The sequence below is a fragment of the Apus apus genome, chromosome 1 (genome assembly GCF_020740795.1).
Source record: "Apus apus isolate bApuApu2 chromosome 1, bApuApu2.pri.cur, whole genome shotgun sequence".
Classification (NCBI taxonomy): Eukaryota; Metazoa; Chordata; class Aves; order Apodiformes; family Apodidae; genus Apus; species Apus apus.
This window is the reverse complement of record NC_067282.1, coordinates 47273329-47294156: the sequence shown is the minus strand read 5'-3', so window position 1 is coordinate 47294156 and position 20828 is coordinate 47273329. Positions and strand designations below refer to the sequence as shown.

Here is a 20828-nt window from a genome sequence, read left to right as displayed (position 1 = left end):
ATTATTGGATTTGCTGTGTAAGAATAAAAATAAGAGCAAAACTTTTTTTAACAATGCTGGGTAGACTCTTAATAGTAATAGTCCAGAAATATTTTTATTCACTTCTCCAGAATTGAGAATCATTTGAGCCATGCCTAACAAGTAAATTAAAAATAAACTTTTTTCTTGTCTCAAAAACTAGAAATTCAGCAGGCTACTTAAAACACTGCTGTTTTTCTGGTGTGATGAATGGAGTGATACAGAGTTTGGTTGTGCAGAGAGCAGAAGTCTGAAAGGCACTTTATCACTCTGTTCTCAAATCCTAAGTAACATTTAACTTTGAGCCTTATGAGCTCTTTCTGCTCTTTAACTCAGTGGGACTTTGCCCATTGATTTCATAGAAGATAAGTAAGTCACTGAAGTAGGTGCTTTCGGTGTGTTTCAGTAATGCATTTTGTCAGCTTTATTATCTCTTGAATGTTGCATTGTCACTTTAAATCTGAGTAATCTGTATCATAAGTGACATAAAACTCTGCTATATGAAATCTGCCACTTTAAATTTATCATCTAAGTTGGTAATTCAGCTATAACTGCTGCAGGGGCTGAAAGTACATTTTGTGACCCTTGCTTCTCACCTTGGCCGCTGCCCTGTATGCAAGCCACGCATCCCAATAACCTGTCCTGATAAAGTAATTTTTCTTCCTTTGGAAGAAAAGTGGTTTACAGTGCCACAAGGAGCCACCCTCTGGGCATCTGCAGGGTTGTTACTGTATCCCATTTTGCTCAAGCAGAGATGGAATAGCCATAGTCAACTTGCTTTGTTCTTTTATGGACATTTTAATATTTCTCATTAATAGAAGTCTACTCCATCAGAAAATATTCAAAGACTGTCATGTAAGTATCACAACTAGATAAAATAAGTGAATTTTTATTTTTAATATGGATCTGCAATAACAGATTACAAAACTTTGACAGCTATTGAAGGGAAAGATAACCTGAAATAAAATATCTCAATTTGTATACATGAAAAGGTCCTATATATGTTTATTTCTATGTGTCCTGTATTAAATAAAAATATAAAAATATTGGTGTGGGGGTTTTTTTGGGTTTTGTTTGTTTGTTTTCAGTTATGCAGTGGTAGGATTTGATGATACAATAGGATAATCTAGGATCATTTACAATACACACAGTCAACTGAAGTGAGTATTTCAAAACTCAGACTAATATCTGTACATGCATACATTTTAATAGCTCTAAATCCTTATGCCTCACATTTTTCAAACTTATATAAAACAAGTAGTTAATTTCTATGTATTAAACATGTAAAAGTTGCTCAACATAAAATGAAAATGTATCAATGCAATTTTTAAAATTATTTAGAATTAAGGATTGTAATCATCTTGGGAAAATAAATAAATAGATAAATAATATATATATATATATTTGTTATTACTGTCTTGCTGAGAGAGTAAGTAAGGGTTAACCAAATCTCATTTCACTTTGGCATAAAGGTTTCAGAGACAGGACAATAGATTACTCAAAATCACAATGGAATTCTTAGTATCTCTGAAGTATTTCTTCAGTGGTCGGGTACCAGGAAACATATTCTATTACAGACTGTGAAGGGAAGACTGACATAAGGAGGAAAAGATTAAGTCTTTAGGTTAGGAAGCAAAAGACTAGGAAGTAGATTAAAGTAGTCGCTTGCAAGGAGACACTAAAGATCAATTTCACTTCCTCCTGTTCCCATCTCAAATGTATGCACATAGCTATGAAGTGAAGGTAAGAATCAGTTCCACAGTGGACGGAGAAACGATCCCAGCTACACTGTTTATTTATCTGAATGTTGCATTTTTAGTCTCTTTGAAGTGAATGGACACAGTTTCATCAACCTTCAGTTACATATTAACTACAAAATTGATACATCCTACCAGTTGTTTTTCACTTTGCCTTTAAGATGATGTTGCACAGGAGTGGAATTTAGTCTTGCTGAGAAACAAATTAAAGCAAAAAGGCTTAAGATGGCACAGGTGCTGCAGAAATAGAACAGGAATTGTGAATTAAAAGAATGCATTTGAAAATAGCTGTAGTAACAAAAAGGAGTAAAATATTGCTTGAATGATCAATGGCTTTTACATCTTAGGCCCATATTATGTTTTTTTTTTTTTTTTCTTCCAGTATAAATTTGTTTGTATTTAGATATTATAGCTGTTGCCCAAAGCTAACAGATAATGATATTTCTTTGGTAGTACACAGTAAGGGAGTCCCTGCTATAATGTCTGGAAAGAAAAAAATGTGAAGGACAATTGGAAAAATCCACTCAGGGGTAAAGATAAAAAAAAAAAACAAAACAACTTGACTTCCTCATTATTCCATCTCATCTCTCCCCTTTTCCTCTCCCTTAAGCTTTTTTTTTTTTTTTTTTTTTTTTTTTTTTTTTTTTTCCCCCTGTGTGTTTTTAAAGAGAAAGTCTATGGTGAACAAAAATGTACAATTTCAAAGCATTTGTTGACATAAGTACTTAGACGTCACTAGGTCTCCTGTGGCAAAAAAAAAAAAAAAAAAAATCCTCACTGCTAAGGCACTGCTTAGGGTAATAGGCATTTTATTTGTAAGGCTCACAGCCAGAGTTAATAATTGAGGGAGCTTGCTCTTCTGGGAATGTATACACCAGGGGCAAATGTAACTGCAAACAAAACCTGTGTGCTATAACCAAACATGCTGATACAATCTTAACAGAACTGACAAGAATTATCAGCTGCTTTACGGTTGGCTTTAATTTTCTTTAAAAGAAAAAAAAAATAACAACACAAAAAAACCCAGCAAAACAAAACAAAACAACCTCACCAAAACCAAAACACCTAATAAAATCTTCTTCAATAAGAAACAGAAAAGCAAACAAACAAACAAAAAAAACCAACAATTAAAACAAACAACAAACAAATAACAAAAACCCCAAACACCTTGGTACATTTTACATTTTGCAAAGAAATTTAAGAACAGAGTTTATAAAAATATACTAGCTGTTACTGATTTCTAATAACCTGAAGGCAGCTTCACAATACATAAACAAAGTACCCTACCATTTTGAGGTCTTCACTGTTTTTCACTGAGTGGTATGCCCTTGCGAATGTTACTAAATACTTTTAAGAGTTTAATGCTGTGATAGTGATTTAAAAACACAGAAAAAAAGTATTTTACTTACTGCATACGTATCATTCAATGAGGGTGACATGAAGGTTCAGAAAATTTGTTGCAACCTGACAGAGATTTCTTATTCCCCCTGTGAGGGACTGGTATGATCCATTGGCCTTTTACTGACACTGTAATTAATGGCAATAAAAATTACATTTCTGAGATAGCATTTATTAGATTCAGAAAGGTGTGTCGGGTTTTACATGATACTGTTCTTTCTATTTACTTTTATTTTTGTTTGATATCTGTGAAGACTGAACACTAGAAAGATTGTGACACAGGTTCAGTTGTATATGAGAGAGAAGAAAAAGTTCATCTCAGGATTACTGACAAGGTAGAGAAAATATGCCACCCTTGAAATTTCTAAATTGTGCAATAGACTTTCCCTCACAGTCAGCCAGGGTTTGTCTTTTTCTTTTGAAGCCTGGATCTTCTGCCTGTGATCTTTTGTCACAGCTGTTTTCCCTCCCGCTCTCTGTTTCAGACATCAGACATCTGTCTTTCTGTGATGAATGCTCCTGTAATTGCATGAGGAATGTACTCTCAGCTGTCCTCACTACACTTTTATAGCTTTCCCTGGGATCAAAATTGGCATGCTACAATATTAATGAAAGGAGGTGAATAGTTTATTATTGTTTATTACTGTAAGAGAAAGGCTCAGATTTATATTGGCCACTTGCTTCTAGGACATAGAGCATGGCAGGACAGACTGGTGATTTGTGTGGCTCTGAATTGTTATCTCTCTGACCTTTTTGAATCAAAGTTTTATGCACCTCAGCTGTTTGCCCTATAAAATATTACAGGGATTTTTCAGCTTTACTTTCTCTTTGGAAGAATTTTAACTGCATGACCCAGTCACAAAAAATGCTATTGCAAAATCAAAGGCTTTAATAGTCTTGGTGTTAAGCAGTTTTTGAAAGATAGGAACAAGCATTATGAACCTAAAGTCTGGAATATTTTACTTTTACTCAATTTAACATCTACATCATCATTTTAGTATGAAGTGGCTTGAAAACAAGAGTTCCATTTTCAAAATAAAAATTATTGCATTAAAAATTTTTGACTTTGCACAACAAAATAAAAAGGGTACTTTGAAAAACAATATAATGAATAGTGAATAGCACAAGGGTTAGAACTCTCAGCTGGCTTATTGAATACACTAACCTATGTCTTTGTTTGCATGATTTGGAGGACAGATTTGACAGCAGATAGGATTTCAAGTGTCTTAGGAAGTGTTCAAAGAGCCTTTTGACCTTAACCCCAGAATTTCTTGACTAAATGTCTTCAGCTCCTTAAATCCCAATTTTACAGCTTCTCTACCTTCTCAGGATGCTTACACATTACTTCTGGCCAGACTACCAAAGAAGTAAATCTGGTAGATGGCATTCTAAAGCAAGAGACACACTGAGACAGCACACAGCAGCCAGCTGTGTCTGTAGTCTCCTGTGTTGGCCTTGTTCTTGTGTGATATAATTCAAAGTAGGGCCGAATAATAATAGAGATGATAGCTGTGCCTGATCCAGCTCTACTCCTGCAAACTCTGGGTGGCATCCTACACAGAATTTATCTAACTGGTGTGAAACAAATATAATCCCTTAATAAGAAAGATTTACACTGACTTTTGGATTATCTCCTATCATAGGTGAGTATACTGACAAAAAAACCACTTTATATTTCAAGTATTAGTTCTGTCTGGGAGGATTAACAATTTTGGGGGGTTTTGCTTCATTGTTTCTATTTGAAACTTCAAAAGAAATGATTACTGGAGTTGTTAATAAGAACCAATAAATGGTCCCTGGGAAATTGGTCCCTGTAACTGTTACTGAGGAAACAGGCAAATCTTATCTATTAATATTATTCTTCACAAAAACCTTAAAAATGACACTTCTCATGGCCTAGCAGAGAACTTCATAGTGAGGAATTAAGTGATAATTTTGCTCAGCGTGGCATGACTATCAGTCATTCATGGTAAATTAACTGCTACTCGAGTAAGCTAAAAAATACATGGAATATCCAACAAATGAGAATAGATTCAAATTCTATTTTTTGCAGCTGTTCTTTTATGTGAGTTATAGTTTCCTGAAAATAAATTCTGTGGTAGCTGTAATAGCTGTTAAGTAAAGTTTCCAAAATGACAAATATCACATTAATCCTTCTGATTTTAAAAGCATGGGATGCAAATAATTTCACATATCTTTAAATCGTTAGGATTTAGGTGTCTATATTTAGTTTAGTCAACCTAAGTCCCTTTAGAGGCAACAGAGCTAAGCTAATTTCCAAAAGGCAAGTATATGATCTAATTCTCTTTCATCAATTTTGGTATTAAAGGTAACTAACTATAGGACTGACATATGAATTTGTATATGAAGAAGGATGGGCTATAACTTGAAACATCAAACATATAACTGTTCAGAGTCAGCCTGAGTCTTCCCACTTAAAGAAGAGAGAGCGGTTAATGTTTGTGCATCCAGGGAGCAGTTCATTTGATGTATCCTGAAGTATGTGACTCAGATGAAACGAGTTGCCTTCAGGAAGTGTCCATTTCTGTCTGTAAAAGGATAAGGTAATTAAATTGTATTTTCATATCTAACTCTAAAGTTATGACAAATGACATAATCTAAAGGTTCTGTAGTTACTTGTGTAAGAAAGCAGTGGTGCAAGGACTGTGATGTCTTGCAGGTTTTTCTAAATGTAGATTTGTCAACAATTAATGTGATACACAGATACGTATTTATTTGAGAAATCAAACATATGGCTTTAAAAACGCAGTTAAGCAGAAACCCCTCATAAGATCCAGTCTGAACTAAACTGTGCAGCAAGTCAGCTACAGCCTTGGGTTCTTGATACAAAGTTGTAATTCTTTTTTTTTCCTGTGGGCACTTTGTCTGATGAGACTAAAAGACTTCACTGTATTTCTGTGCTCTGAATAAAAATAATTATTTTAATTTCATTAATCAATTAACTTCTATAATATTAATGACTTTAAAAAATCCTCTGTATAATAAATTTTTATTTGATGTTTTACCTCATTTTTAAATAAAATTCTATATCACACCTTCTATTAACTTCTCTTTATCAACCAGTCTCACCAATACTCCTCAGTTTTATTCCACTCTTCTGCAATGTCAAGTTGACCTCAATTGACCAAAGGGGTATTCCATATCATACAACATAATGTTCAGCAATAAAACTTAAAGGTCTTGAGGGAAGCAGGAGCCATTCCAAATTAGCCTTTGCTCAGACACTGACCAGGCATTGTTCTGCTCATGAGAGTTGGTGAGTGACTGTTTTTGCATTACTCATTTCTTATTTTCCCTTTTTTCCTTCATTTATTGAACAGATTGTATCTTCACCTAATAGTTTGTTGTCACTTTTGTTTTTCCAGTTCTCTCCAGCATCTTCCTAAGGTGCAGGGTAGATGACTGAGTGAGCAGCTGGTGAGTGCTTAATTGCTGTGTAAGTTCAACCCACCATAGCATTTTTGGATATTCAATACAAAACATCAGGAAAGTTAAATACCTACTGAAAGAACATGGTGTATATATGCACACAGTTTCCCCTAGTTTGTAATTGTCCTGAAAAAAAAGGCTATTTTAAAGTTTATCAATTTTTATCAACTGCAAATAAAGAAATTACCAAATCTTCACATAAAGTTTATGGTTAGAAACAGTTGTACTTAATTCTAGTGTCCTAATTTCAGCAGTGTATAAAAGTCTGCTTCAAAACATTCCGCTTCAGAGCTTGTATCTTTAACTTTATTCAGCAACAATGTTACCAATTTAGAGAAAAAAGCAATGAGAAAATGGTATTATGCCTTTTTACTGGTTGGTATCAACTCCTCAAAAATCATACTAGAAAAATTCCTAACTGGCTCCTCTAAGTAAATCTCACTACTTCACTATTTCAAGGCAGTATCTTCTTTTAAAACCTACATTCAACATATATTAGAAAATGCTTTCCTACACGATTTGTTACCAAAATTTGATAGCCTGTGATGCTAATAGAAATTAACATGGTCTACTGACAGAAACTCAACAGATAAAATTAATCTTCACTGTGCATGTGTTATTCTGGGTTCATTTATATAAAAGTATAGCTGAATAATGTCTGATAGTATGTATACACTTGTGACATGACCTGAAGTCTGCCTCCAGTTTGAGGTGAATCTGCCTAGATTTTGTCCTCTAATGAACAAGGCCATAAATTCTGAAAGGCTTTAAAGTAAAAATATTTTGGAGAGCAGTGAGTAAAAATTAGGAATTCTTTGTCTCTCTAGACAAAGCCAACTGAGTGTGACCAGGAAATATAAAATAGAAATAATATTAGTAGCAAATAGATCTAGTCGAATTTTAGCAACTAAAAGCTTTAACTTACAGTTACATTTGTAAATTTAATTACTATAATTACAATTAAACAATTTAACACTAAATAACTTCAGTTTGGTTTCATTTTATTTTTCAATAGCTCGTATTTTAAAATTTCATTACACATGTAAGGGTGAAAGTTTTACAGATTTACAATTAAATTAAGGTGAGCTTTTTATTGTAGGTTTGTGTTAAAACATGCCATAACCAAAAAGTATTAATGTCTTTTATTCAGGTGGAATGACTTCAAATGTTCTGATGGTATAACCTGATGATTTTAGAGGTCTTTTCCAACCTTAATGATATTGTGATTCTAAGATGAGCAATGTCTGGCTTGGCTTTAGTTATATCCTTTTTATTTTTCTTTTTTATTTTTTTTTTTAAAGCTATCAGTATTTCAGTGAAGTCAGATTCTGTGCACTACCCTTTAGGTTAGTTTCATTGGAAAAATCTCTGACTTGTGCTCTCAGCAAGTGCCTAAAGTCTGGTTTATCTGGTTTCCCCAGTTACTAAGGCTCCTTTGAGTTCCTTCTATATACTTACTCAGACCATTTCAGAGCTACACAATCCATATGGCATTGGGTAAAACCTTTAGAGATGGATACTATATGTACTCTTATATCAGTTGCTTGCTGTTTAGCCCTAAATCTGAGGTGAAAAAAAATAGACTTGCACAAAAGTTTGAGAATATTGTGTAGTTTAAGGAGATTATATAAATTTCTTTGTGTCTCTTCTCTCCAGTGAGTCACAGCATCTCCTGACAATAAATATGCAAATGGTAAAAAATTTATTCTTTTGGACTGAAGGACAATCAGTGCCTGAATATTTAGTAATAAAGCAGGATAGAACACGGCTAGTTCAGCAATTAAGATTGAAAATTCAACAGAGATTATCTAATTATCAACTGAAATTATCTGCCCACTGAACAGGCAGAAAGCCCTAACATAACAGCATTTGTGTGAGTAAAATTCTAATGTCTTAAGTTTTAACAGAAGAAGCTTTAATCTCAAGTAATGAGGTAAATAAATCTCAAATTTTTAACAGCTAGAGTAGAGAAATAATGGGATTATCATAAAGACTTCATAGCCAACAGGCAGAGCAATTTTATACTTAATTTCATTTATTGCTATACCTCCTACTATTTTCTTCACTGATTTGCCAAAAAAAATTTCTCAGATGAGGCACAGAAAAGATCAGGTATATATATGAGAAAATATCACCTTCTTTCCTTCAGGGTATCCCCAAATGTATTCTCTACTGTCACAAATTCACTGAGAATATCTGAGAGACCAATGCCCTTGTTTTGGCTGTATGAATATTCATTTGTTTGCATGTGCATTTTTATTTATTTTTTTCCCCTGCAGTATGAATAAAATCCATTAACTGCATTTGGGAATTAAGTTGTCAGATCTTTGAAAACCCCTGCAATATATTTCTCAGCAATGGAGGATCCTGCAAACACATTAAATAAAATACTCTATGTATGATTAACAGATCAAACACTACCTGAAACAACAACCTAGGCCTCTCAAAAACAATCAGAGCAGTCAGGATTGCTCCTTGAGTAAATTTTGCTTTTATCCAGAAGAAAAACAATTTCCTGTACAGCTGATAATTGTAAAAGTCCCTTCAGGGACTGAAAAAAACTGCCAGAAACATCACCAAATATGAATGTTTTGTCTCTTGCAAAGATGCTCTTTTGACTTCTTTCCATAAAGATCAAGAAAAATAACAGATGGATAATTGTACATATTGAAAAAATTGAACTGCATACCAGTACAATTTATTTCACAGAAGAAAGAATTACATTACTTGGAAAGCATTCAGACAATGCAATGATGAGGCAGATGATAAAAACTTTCTGTTTCTAGGAAAACAAAATGTCTTGAATTCTAAATTATTAGACAATATCTTGTTCTCTGGGCTTATACAATGAACTTTTGACCATCTCCACCAGGAAGTGTTGGTACTTTATGATACCAGTAGGAAAGGCACTCAGACTTTGCAAAATTTTATTTTAAATGTTATTTAATAGAGCTGATACTATAAAGAAATAGAGAATAATCATACATCTCTTTAGATGGTTAGAAACCTGGGAAGTACAGCAAGGAACAGGTCCTCCAGTCCTCAGGCAGCATACCATTAAGTCCCCATCTGAGAAAAGGTTTACCCATTTTGCTTATTCCAGCTGTTACAGGGTTTTATTCCAAAAAAGCAGTTCTATTCATAATTATTATTATCAAATAGAGAGGCTGTTCTCATGAGAACTTCTTGCTGGTAAAGTAAAGACCATACAGGTGATGTAATTTCCAGTACCAAGTGGAAGCTCCTGTTTTGTAATGAGCTGTACATACAGCATAGCAAGGGACAACACTGGCCTGGGCCAGCTAGTGCTTACTTGTATCACTAACTTTTTAATGTATTATAGTCTTCCAGTGAGGATTAGTACAACATCTCACTGGATGATTCTGGGTGATTTTTAGTTTACTTTGTCCTGGAGATAATTACATTTTTTGAGAAGAGTGTTTTCTATTCAGCCTATAGTGTCTCATTATATGACAGTGTGTGTTAAAAGGGATGGGATTTATCCCATCTAGCTCTACTAATCAAAAAGCTAAAAGCTCTGTCCTTACCTTCCCCCTATGGACAATAGAAAGGGATAAATAAACCCACAGAATCGTCGAAAACTCGTTGCAATAACCTTTAGAATATTCTTTATTCTTATTGATTTAAAAGGGACATTAAATAACTTAGATAATGGATGTAGTTACAGTTAGGTGAAATTAATACCGGTTCAATTCATTATGGTAATGATTGCACATAGATTTCTGCATTTTATTTCTTTAAAAATATAAATAATCTCTGTATCCTGACCTTGTGAAGACTTCTTATAAATCAAGTTGAGACTATAAAAACAAAAGGCAAGTAAATAGAGCCTTACAGAATTGAAAGATCATGGGACTTTAAGATTTGAAGAATAGAATGTGGTTAGTTTTATACTCCATGGACTTTGTATAATCCTGAATGTTGAAGTAACCTGGAAAATGATTTATTTGTCTTGAATTTTTATTGTCCTTTTAAAGAAAAATTCTGCCTTTTCCAGGAAACTGCAGGAAGGTTCAATCCACATCACAATGAGCAGGGAACTAGGAGCAGAGTAGCTACATTACCATGTCTATCCAATATGTACTTTCATGGCACAAAAAGTGGTAGATTACTGAACAGTATAAGCAAGATAATATTACTCTGGTAAACAGAATTACAATTATTGAGACTATGGAAAATAATTATTCAAATAGTAAATGTGTAAACATGTTCAAATAACAGTGTGACATTTGTAACTTACAATCTGTAGAACTATGAACTCAAAGCATGCCAAAATGGGTAATTTCTTTTAAGTTAATAATCAGGAATACAAAACACAAAAAATATTTTCAGTGCTTATTTATCAACTGCAAAAGAAGTTATTTCAGACTATATGAAGCCATATATGATTCACTGGAGAAACAGAATGGATATAAAACTATTTGGGAGTCCTTGCTTTTCTGCTTTGTCAGAAGACAATTTGCTGAAAAAAGGCAATTATGTGTTTTGAAGGTATATGAAGATTTAATTAAATTCTAATGGAAATATTAGATTCATTGGTTTTGAGGTAATTTTGATGCAAAAACTCTTGCATTTAGATTTATTTATTTATTTAGTTATTTTTAAACAAAATATTGCTTATCATTGAATTATTTAATGGTTTATCTACTTACACTAAGTCCCAGCTTTCTGAAACTGGAATTTACAAATACCTATGTACAGGCTATATAATCTTCTGTCTGGGCCTAGATATAAACACTTTATACTTCTGACCACAAACTTACAAACAAACTTTCCCACATGGAAAACACCAAATATTTAGCTGACCAAGGATACTAATATTATTTATTCTTTTAAAACACACTTGCTGTATGAAAAGCTTTATTATTTTGCAGTGACTTTATGAAGACCTGAACTTTCAATGACCAGGTATCCCAGACAGCTCATGACAATATAAGACTATTTTTCAAATATTTTTCAGTTATTTAGAACTACTGTTTCTGAGAATAATTGTCAGGAGTCAACAGTTACTAGCTACTTTGTACTTTATTTCATTCATGGTGCTATGTTGGCTGAGAGTTGTATTGCCTCAGAAATACAACATATTTGTTCTTACTTTTCCATTAACAGTACAAGTGTAAAACAAAAAAACTTCAATTTGGAAATAATGACTAATATCCAGAAAACAAGCATGTGTCACAATCCAATAGTCAAATATGTGGAGACTCTTTGTGATCCCACCAGGGCAAAATAAAGATAATATAATATCAGGTGCACAAACTGGCTTTTACTTAGGTGCAGATAAGCTGCTAAGAGTTATAACTATGTATTTGTCATAAACTTATACTAGATGTGATAACTAACTCTAAACTACAAAAGAGGAAGATTGGAAAAAAAAATAAAGAGTTAAAGTAAAGTCACCACCCAGAGCTCCAGCAGTGTCCTGTTGGTCTCACAGGAGAAGGGGGTCATGGTCCAGTCCTAGGAAGCATCTTGGGACTGGCACTCTTTTCTTTTACACAGTTAATTCCTGGGATACACCATGGCAGTCACCCAATCACTGTTGCATGTGTGTAGCAAAATTATTTATCACCTCATGCCTTCCTTTGGTCAAGTTACCCATATTTTTTTGCTACTAAGTCGGTGATTTACATGAAACACTCGAGTCTCTTAATTAATTCAAGGCCTAGTCATCACTGAATGTCCTTGTTCAGTGCTAGCTGTGGTACCAATTTTGTGCTTCTTTGTCTACAATCTCAGCATGTCCCACACCAAACTCCCCAGTTTGCAGTTGCCTGCAGTATTTGCCACATCGTTGACACATCACAGGAGCTTGCTGAGTAAAACGGTTTGATGGGTTGCTGAGACATCACCTTAGTCCAGCAATAAATCCTGCTTAATTCTTTGATATCTCAAGAAAAACACCAGACACCCTGAGCATCTGAATACACTGCTTATCTCTTGGTTTGTTCAAGACAAGCACCATAAATCCTGAATGTCACAGCATGAGCATATAGTCCGTTACAAACATACTTGAGTTTGCTTTCCTTAAATAATTCACAGTTAATCAACTGGATTCTGATCTACTCTTTTTTACAGACATCTACAATGATTTAACTGCCAATATTTCCAAAGATATTTAATTGGCACCCACCTATATTGTACTAAAGGAAATTATTTAAGAAAATCTTATCATTCAGAAACTGATCTCTTAAGAAATGAAATAGCTATTCTCTCAAGACTGGGAATAAAAAAAAAATAAAAAAATAAAAAAGCACATGCCACAAGGTGGGCACGGCTCCTCAGAGATGGGGACCCCAAATAAATATCATGTCCCACTAGTTGGGTATGGCACATCCCATAAAGGGGGCGTGGGTAGGGTTCCCCAATGGGTGGGTGTCAACCCAGGGAGATTTGGACTGGACTCTCTTGTTTTCTAAACTCCTCTTAGAGAGGAGCCTACGTGTGGCAGGATCTAATCCTTCTCTCTTAATTACTCTCTTTTAAGAACCCATTCTGTGAAATTAACCTCTGGAATTCTCTGTGTGGTATTCTAAGAGTAAGATCATTACCCATGGGGCTTGTACACAACTTGATTTAAAACTGAGTAAGATTATAAAGCTCATCAAAAACACACCACACAATATTCTCAAAAGCAGTGGATTATAAATATCAGAATTTAGCACACTGGTACTTTTGAAGCAATGGATTACAACTAGTAACACTTTACAAGTTGTCAAAGCAACAAGTTATAACTAACAAAACTTGTCAAAGCAAACTATGTTACCCTTATGTGCCAGGATAAGATTAGAAACAGACAAAGAGAGAGACAAAGAAAAGGGAGATTGAAAAGATAGCAAAACTGTCGGATCCAGCAAAGATCTTAGTAGGAAGTTGTACTCCTTGGATGGTGGATGCATCCCGAGCATCCTCAGCCTGTATTGTTTATACTACCCAGCCTCACATTTTCAGGGGGACTTGGTGTATCTTGTGCAGATTCAGAGTTTAATTTTAGAGTGTTCTGGAAATGAGTCAGTGGGGCATAGGAGTCCAGGTGATCACTTGTGCGTCCCAGTTGGGTTGACCAAGCTATGACTTTCTGTGCATGTGCCCTGTTCAGTGGCCTTACAAGGGACTTACACAAGAAGACACTGCCTCCACAGGGTACCACTTGCCTGCCACTGTTCCTTATCAAATAGGCTGATCACCAAAGGAGGGTTTCTTCTTATGAGAAAAAGAGTCCAGGAGGCTTGTTGAATGAGAACTCCACCCAGGCACAACATCCAGTTTGTCAGGGTTGCTGTTTTGAGACAATTATTCATTTCACTGTTTTACAGGAGGTTTTGAAAAGTTGGTTCAGAAATGTCATTGTTTCAGTAAGATACTTCTAGCTTTTTTTAATTATTATTATTCCGTACTTAAAAATACACAGAATATTTTTTTTAAAAAAAACTCTTTGTAAAATACCTTATTTTGAGTTTTTACTGCTTTGAATAGTATCATCACACACTTACCTTCTGAGTTAACAAGCTAAATGTTAGAATCAGTCCATTTGTTGATATATTAGTCAAAAGCAGCAAAAATACTGAATTGTGAACAAAATGTGAACCAGGTTTAAACTACTCAAACTATTGTCATGATGAAGAGTATTAGAACTGTAGCAATGCTGTAGTACAAACAGTACTAATTATCTTTTCCTCTTGTCTCCATAGTTTTTAAGTTTACTTATTTTTGTGTTTGAACATTTTGCATCTAATAACTCCAATATTCAACTGAATTTATTAATAGTTGTGGAAAAATTGCCAGGATCAACATAACTATCTTAACTTGCTATGCAAACCAGTAGATTATTGAACAAAAAAAGAGTTCAAAAGGTATATGCAGAATTCTTCTAGAAATAAAGATATGCATTTTGTTTTTAAGCTATGTAAAATAGTTACAAAGAAGCCCATGTCTGTGTATCATCTTCTAATACATGAACTACTTTTCTGCAAAATGAAGAGAGATGGTTTAGAAACAGATGTGAGGACTAATGATATGTGTGCATTCTGATGTTATATTGCTTTTAGAACAAGAAATGAAATGCATTATTCAAAACAGTCTTATCAGTTTCACAAAGATTATTTTACAAAGATGTTTCTACAAAGCATTTATTTTAGCAGATTAGTGATTTTTAATCTGTTTTCCAATAGAGAGAATTATTATCGTTTTGAACATTTAAGCTATGATTTTCCTTAAGAACTATTGATATGTATTAAGTATTCATGTCTTTAAATTAAGAACTGGGTGGACTGCTTCAAAAATCCCTAAAGACTTCATTATGTTCTTTTCAGTATTTAAAAAGTTATTTAATTTATAAAGATGACATAAAAATGCTGTTTACAAAATTTGTGTCATACTACTGTTTTAGAAGCATGACATTTAGAATGTAAAATAAGGTTGATATATGTCTTTGTCAACATAAAGATGAAATATTGTGTTTCCTAAATCACTTAAGTGACATCTATCAAATAACATTTGAAGAATACAACATAAGTTCTCTATCTTTAAGCAGCCCTGAGACTACTGTAAAGGAGGCTGTTACCTCTATTTTTCCCTTCCCTTCACAGGTAATTTTGTCTGTCATATCACTTCTGCCTTCCATTGTACCTGTATACAGTGCTGGAAAGATAATCCCTGCCATGGCGATCACCAGTGAAATCTCCATGGATTTCATTAAGTATTTTTGCTGCAAGATTGGTCCTTATATATGAAGGTCTTCCAAATACCAGCTTTTTAAGATGTAGCTCTAACATTGTCATAAAGACTAGTTTAGTAAATTAAGAAAATTAATAAATGTTATAAAGCAAGTCCAGAAAAAATGAACATAAATGAGATAAGTGCTGTAATCACTATCATCACTATGCAACATTCACAATAAGAATAAAAATCAAGGTCATAACTTTCAGAAAACAGAAGTAAGTGAAGTTATTTCAAGGATATATTTTTTTTATTATTGTTATTGGATGGTAAGTGTAAAGGGAATTGCTATTTGCCTACTTTTCTGAAAAAAAACATATCTCATAGAAGGAATGTCAAACACATTTTCATGCTATGGCGAGTTTTCAGACTGTTGTTCATTATTTTTCTTTCAGTATTATCTCCCTAATTTGTATGTTCCTTACAGAGTATTTTTAATTGACTGTTTTCAAGGGTGTGTGTTATCATTTGCATTTAGGACAAAACCTCAGATTATTTTAGATAAATAATCAGTGTCAATTAAATTGTAACAAATTTTTGAAAACAAATTTTCCAGTGCATGTATCATCTCATTAGTCTACAATTTTTAGCAAATTTTACTATTTGGTCTGATATATCACCTCTAGAAAAAAAAGTTAATATTTACCCAGCATTTAATTGAATGGTTTTGTTGATGTGAATTGAATTTCAGCATTTCATATTTAACAGTGGGATATTGTCAGTTTACACAGCCTTCTTTAGACAGCAAAGGAAGTCTCACAGCTACAGACTCTGGTATCCATGGGCAAAAGTAACTAATACATCCTGCAAAGGCAACATGTCTGAGTGTAAGCAACCCAAGAGTTTTCTCAAGAATGTGAAAGACATTTTGCTTACTTATATGATAAAAAAAAATAATGGGATGGTGTGTACTGCTAAACTTCCTGCTCCCAAGTCTGACCAGAGTAGCGTTGGTTAATGGCAGACCTGGGTGTGGTGGTTGATGAAGAACTGATGATGGTAGAGTTTAAGATCTTGACAGGAGTGAGCAAAAGCAGAGTAGCAGAATCAGAACGTACTTCAAGAGGCTAGATTTTGGGTTGTTAAGGGGTTTGCTTGACAAGATTTGATAGAAAACTTCCCTGAAGGGCAAAGGGGCACAGAAAAGTTGGTTGCTCCTCAGAGCCTGGGAGCAATCTATTCCTTGCAGAAAGTCAGGCAAGTATGGCAGAAGGCCAGCAAGGTCTGCAGTCATTATCTGAGCTCAAATGCAAAAATGAAGTACAGAGAAGGCAGAAGCAGGAATGGTGGGAATAAAGAGGCATTGCACAAATTTGAGGGTGTAGCGTTAGGAAAGTCAAAACGCAGATGAAGATTAAATTATCAAGAAATGCAAAGGGCAACAGCTGAGGTTTATCTGAGTATGTTGCCAGTGAAGACAGGATTGAGAGAATCTGTGTCTGCTACTCAATGGGGCAAGAGAACCAGTAACAAAGGATGTGGAGAAAGATGGCATACCTTTTCAGTATGGGTTTTTTTCCCTGGTTTTAAGTATGTTTTTTTCTCTGGTTTCAACGGAGGTCTATAGGGCCAGAGGAGATGCATTTTAAAGTCATAGGTGTTAGGACCCTGCAGGCACCAACAACTCTGACTGTCCTTGTTCAGCCCCGCTCAGTACCCCCAACCCTGTCTGTGGCCCAGGGTGCCATTTCAGGCACCCTTGGGCCATTATTCTGTGCCCTAAAAACACTGCAGCAGGGCCTGTCTCCAGCTCCCCCAACAATCCTGCCTTGCCTGCCATCCCCATCCCAGCCTGGCTTCAGCCATCCCTGTCCTTAGGGAGGTACCTAATATACCTAATATATATGCCTGAACCTATATTCTACCGAATCTCCACCTCTTTAAAGATATTTCTCATATGTTAGTGGGTTCTTTAAACATTAGATAGTTTTATTCTCTATGCCCATTTCCTCTGCATATTCAAAGTCAAGTTGAATCATTGTAATGATTTAACTAAAACTTTGGTCCTTCAGATATTTATACATATACTTGACCTGATGGGAAAAATTACTTACTTAATTTTTTTAACCCCTTTCTCCAAACTCAAATGCAAAGTGTTATACTGTTTCCTAATTGTTCTTTATTTATATAGTCAAAAAGTATTCCACATAAGTATGCTTCCATAACAAAGATTATTGATATTTCAAATTGTCATTTGATACTTTTAGAATAGAAATGCAGTTTATTTTATTTACAATGTGGCCAATTTCTTGAGTGTTTTACCACAGATTCTCTTCAAATCTCAGTCATAAAATCATTATCTTCTGTGTCCGAAAATGTTTTGTTACTTTTTATCCCTGAAGTGTTAGTACGTTGCCAATATGTATCATTATACCCCATTCCACTGTCGTAAAGGTAGAAATGGAAAGTATGTGTAGACAGTTTCAGAATTGATTCTGGAACACAATGAACACTTCAAAATTTGGTTGAAGTTAGGAGCTGCAGATAAACAATATCTGGAGATAATGTTATGATTATAATTACTGATCAAATGTCTCCACATTCATGACTACTTAAAACTGACAGAATTGGATGAGGTGCACAACTTGGCAGGATTCATCCACGGCACCTGAGGGAACTGGCCAATGAGGTTGCAAAGCCATTGTCTGTCATACTTGAAAAGTCTTGACAGTCTGCCAAAGCTCCCACTGACAGGAAAAGGGGAAACCTAACCCCTATTTTCAAGAAGGGAAAAAAGGAAGACTCAGGGAACTATAGACGAGTCAGTCTCACCTCTGTGCCCAGCAAGATCATCAAAGGCTCTGCTAAGGCACATGGAAAACAAAGGGGTGACTGGTGACAGGCAACATGGCTTCACCAAGGGCAAATCCTGCCTGACTAATTTGGTGGCATTCTATAATGGGGTCACAGCATTGGTGGACAAAGGAAGAGCAACCAACATCATCTACCTGAACCTGTGCAAAGCCTTCGACACTGTACTGCACAACATCCTGGTATCAAAACAGGAACGATACCTTTTTTCAGTTACTTCTAATCAAGGCACCCAAATTTGTGTCATTTTGAGTAAGCTTGCATGTATAGTTACAATTTCAGTTGTAAGATAGACTTAATTTCTTTCCCTTTTTCTCTTTAAGATTAGAGATAAAAAAGACTTTATTAACATCTGGTAACAAGATCTATAACCAGCTTGTCAAATGAAATGCTAAGTCTCCTCTGCATATGCTATATCATTTCAGATTCTAACAACTTTATCAAGCTTTCACCATTTGCAATAATGTTGTAGTTTGTTGAGAACTACATTTCTACAAAGAAAACTTGATTATCCTGTGTCAGTTTTGGACTGTGTTCATACAGCCTCTTGTTTTACTTGGGTTTAGTTATGTATCTCAGGCACAATTCTGCAGTTTTCATCTAATTTTCTGAGTTGTTAATTCTGAATTAGTCTGCTGATAAAGATTAATAATATCTGAATTTATAAAATACTTGCATATCGCAAAAAATATAGATTATATTTAAGGAAATCATTTTCTAAGATAAGACTAGGATACTCATCAGGAGAGTGAGACTTTAATTTTTATTATTTTGCACATTAAAAAAAAATAATCCTGCATATTAAAGTTTTTCCTCCTTGATAATTTTTATCCTTAGTACATGTTAACTTTACTTTTCAAAAGTGTTCTCTATTAGTCTAGAATAAACTAGGTTCTTCATTACTCAGAGAAAATCCCATTGTCTTGGAGGGATAATTGCATCTACATGTAAGGATTTGTCTAACTGTAACTATAAAGCAGAATTAAACTTTCATGAAAATCCATAGTCTTGGATATAATTTGTGTTTCTTTTGATTGAACTAAATTTGGCCTATTTATTAGTGTTATATATTAACATTGTAAGAGCTGTGTTTTTCTGTGTTTTCTACAACTGTTGTGGATACAAAAGAATTTGATGTTTATTACAATTCCCTGTCTGCACAAAGGGCTGCAGGTATAAAGACTGTCTGGAACTGACAGCAATGCAAGGTGGACTCATCATCATCTTCGGTATAGAGGCTAGTGCTTCAAGAAACATAATTGCGTAGAGAAAACATATTACCTGAGGAATGGGGAAGGTAAAGATAAACAATTTTAAGCTCTCACCTGAACCGGGGTTTTTCTGTAATGCAGAGGAAATTTGGAAGCACTTTTAAGAAGAGAAATTTTCAATATCTGTATTACTGAAGGAGTGCTAAACGATAAAAAAAAAGAGACAGCTAGGCACATATTGCATATCACTATAGTAACAGACACTCTAAAACTAATAGAAATAGATTTAGAGGCATTGAACAATACAAGAGCAAAATACAGTGAACAGTAAAGGAGTAGTGCTATTACATACAGTGGGAACAAATTCTCTACTCTGCCTGGAGACAGTATGTAGCTCCATAACGTAATTGAAGGTTTTCAGCTGCTGATTTACTACTTCCACACTTCAGATTTTTGAAAGATTTGGAATTATTTGAAAAATTCAGAAACCATGGGATCATGTTGATTAGAAAGTTAAGATCCATTATTTTTGTATTGGATGCAACTATTTGAAAGGAAAAAAAAAAAAAAAAAAAAAAGAATCATAGCATCATCGAATCGTTGAAACATAGGGGTTGGAAGGTACCTCTGAAGATCATCAAGTCCAACCCCTCTGCTGCAGCAGGAACACCTAGGAAACATCACATGCATGCAGATGGATCTTGAAAGTCTCCCACAAGCTCACAGTAAAGAAATTCTTCCTCATGTTGAAGTGGAACTTTCTGTATTGTAACTTGGTGCTGTTTCCCCTCATTCTGTCACAAGGCACCACTGAAGAGAGACTTGCCCATTCTTGACATCCACCCTTCAGATGTTTATAGACATTAATAAGTCTTCTCTCTTAGTCTTCTCAAGACTAAACCGCCCCAGGTCTCTTAGCCTTTCCGAAGAACAAAATACATACAAAAGTATAGTCAAATATTATAGAAACTCATGGACTATTTGTTTGATAATGTTTTTAAAAAATCAAAGATTAAAAATGGATACAGATTCTGGCTTACATAACTGAATTAAAAAACAGGCAAATATCTGTGACCTTTGGGTCCATAGCATTATTTTATAATTTTGTGTGTCAAATAAGAAAGGCTATGATTTTTAAAAGGAGATTATAGACAGCAGTATTTTAAACAAAAATCATAATAAGGAATGTCTGTAGATGTATCAAGAACTTTCTGAAACAAGTTATACAAAGGAAAATACAACCTTTTGTCTTAATGTAATGCCGAGGTAGAAACTGAATTAAACAGCCAGACTGTGAAGTGGATGAAACATATATTGGTATGTTGCATCTATATATACTGATATATATGCAAATATAATTATTTTATTAATGTAAAATCAAAATATATTAAAAAAACCCTAACACTTTTAATCCTTTTTCATACTTCCCTCTTCCTCTTGTCTC

General features: G+C 34.3%; 1 long non-coding RNA gene across 1 annotated transcript; it reads left to right on the top strand.

Annotated features, from left to right (window-relative positions):
* Positions 1 to 676: 676 nt before the first annotated feature.
* On the top strand, positions 677 to 17260 carry LOC127382145 (uncharacterized). The gene is made up of 7 exons (XR_007888887.1): positions 677 to 873; positions 3659 to 3791; positions 5503 to 5737; positions 6258 to 6450; positions 6560 to 6611; positions 7774 to 7821; positions 15233 to 17260. It is a non-coding gene; the product is annotated as an uncharacterized LOC127382145 (long non-coding RNA).
* The last annotated feature ends 3568 nt before the right edge of the window (positions 17261 to 20828 follow it).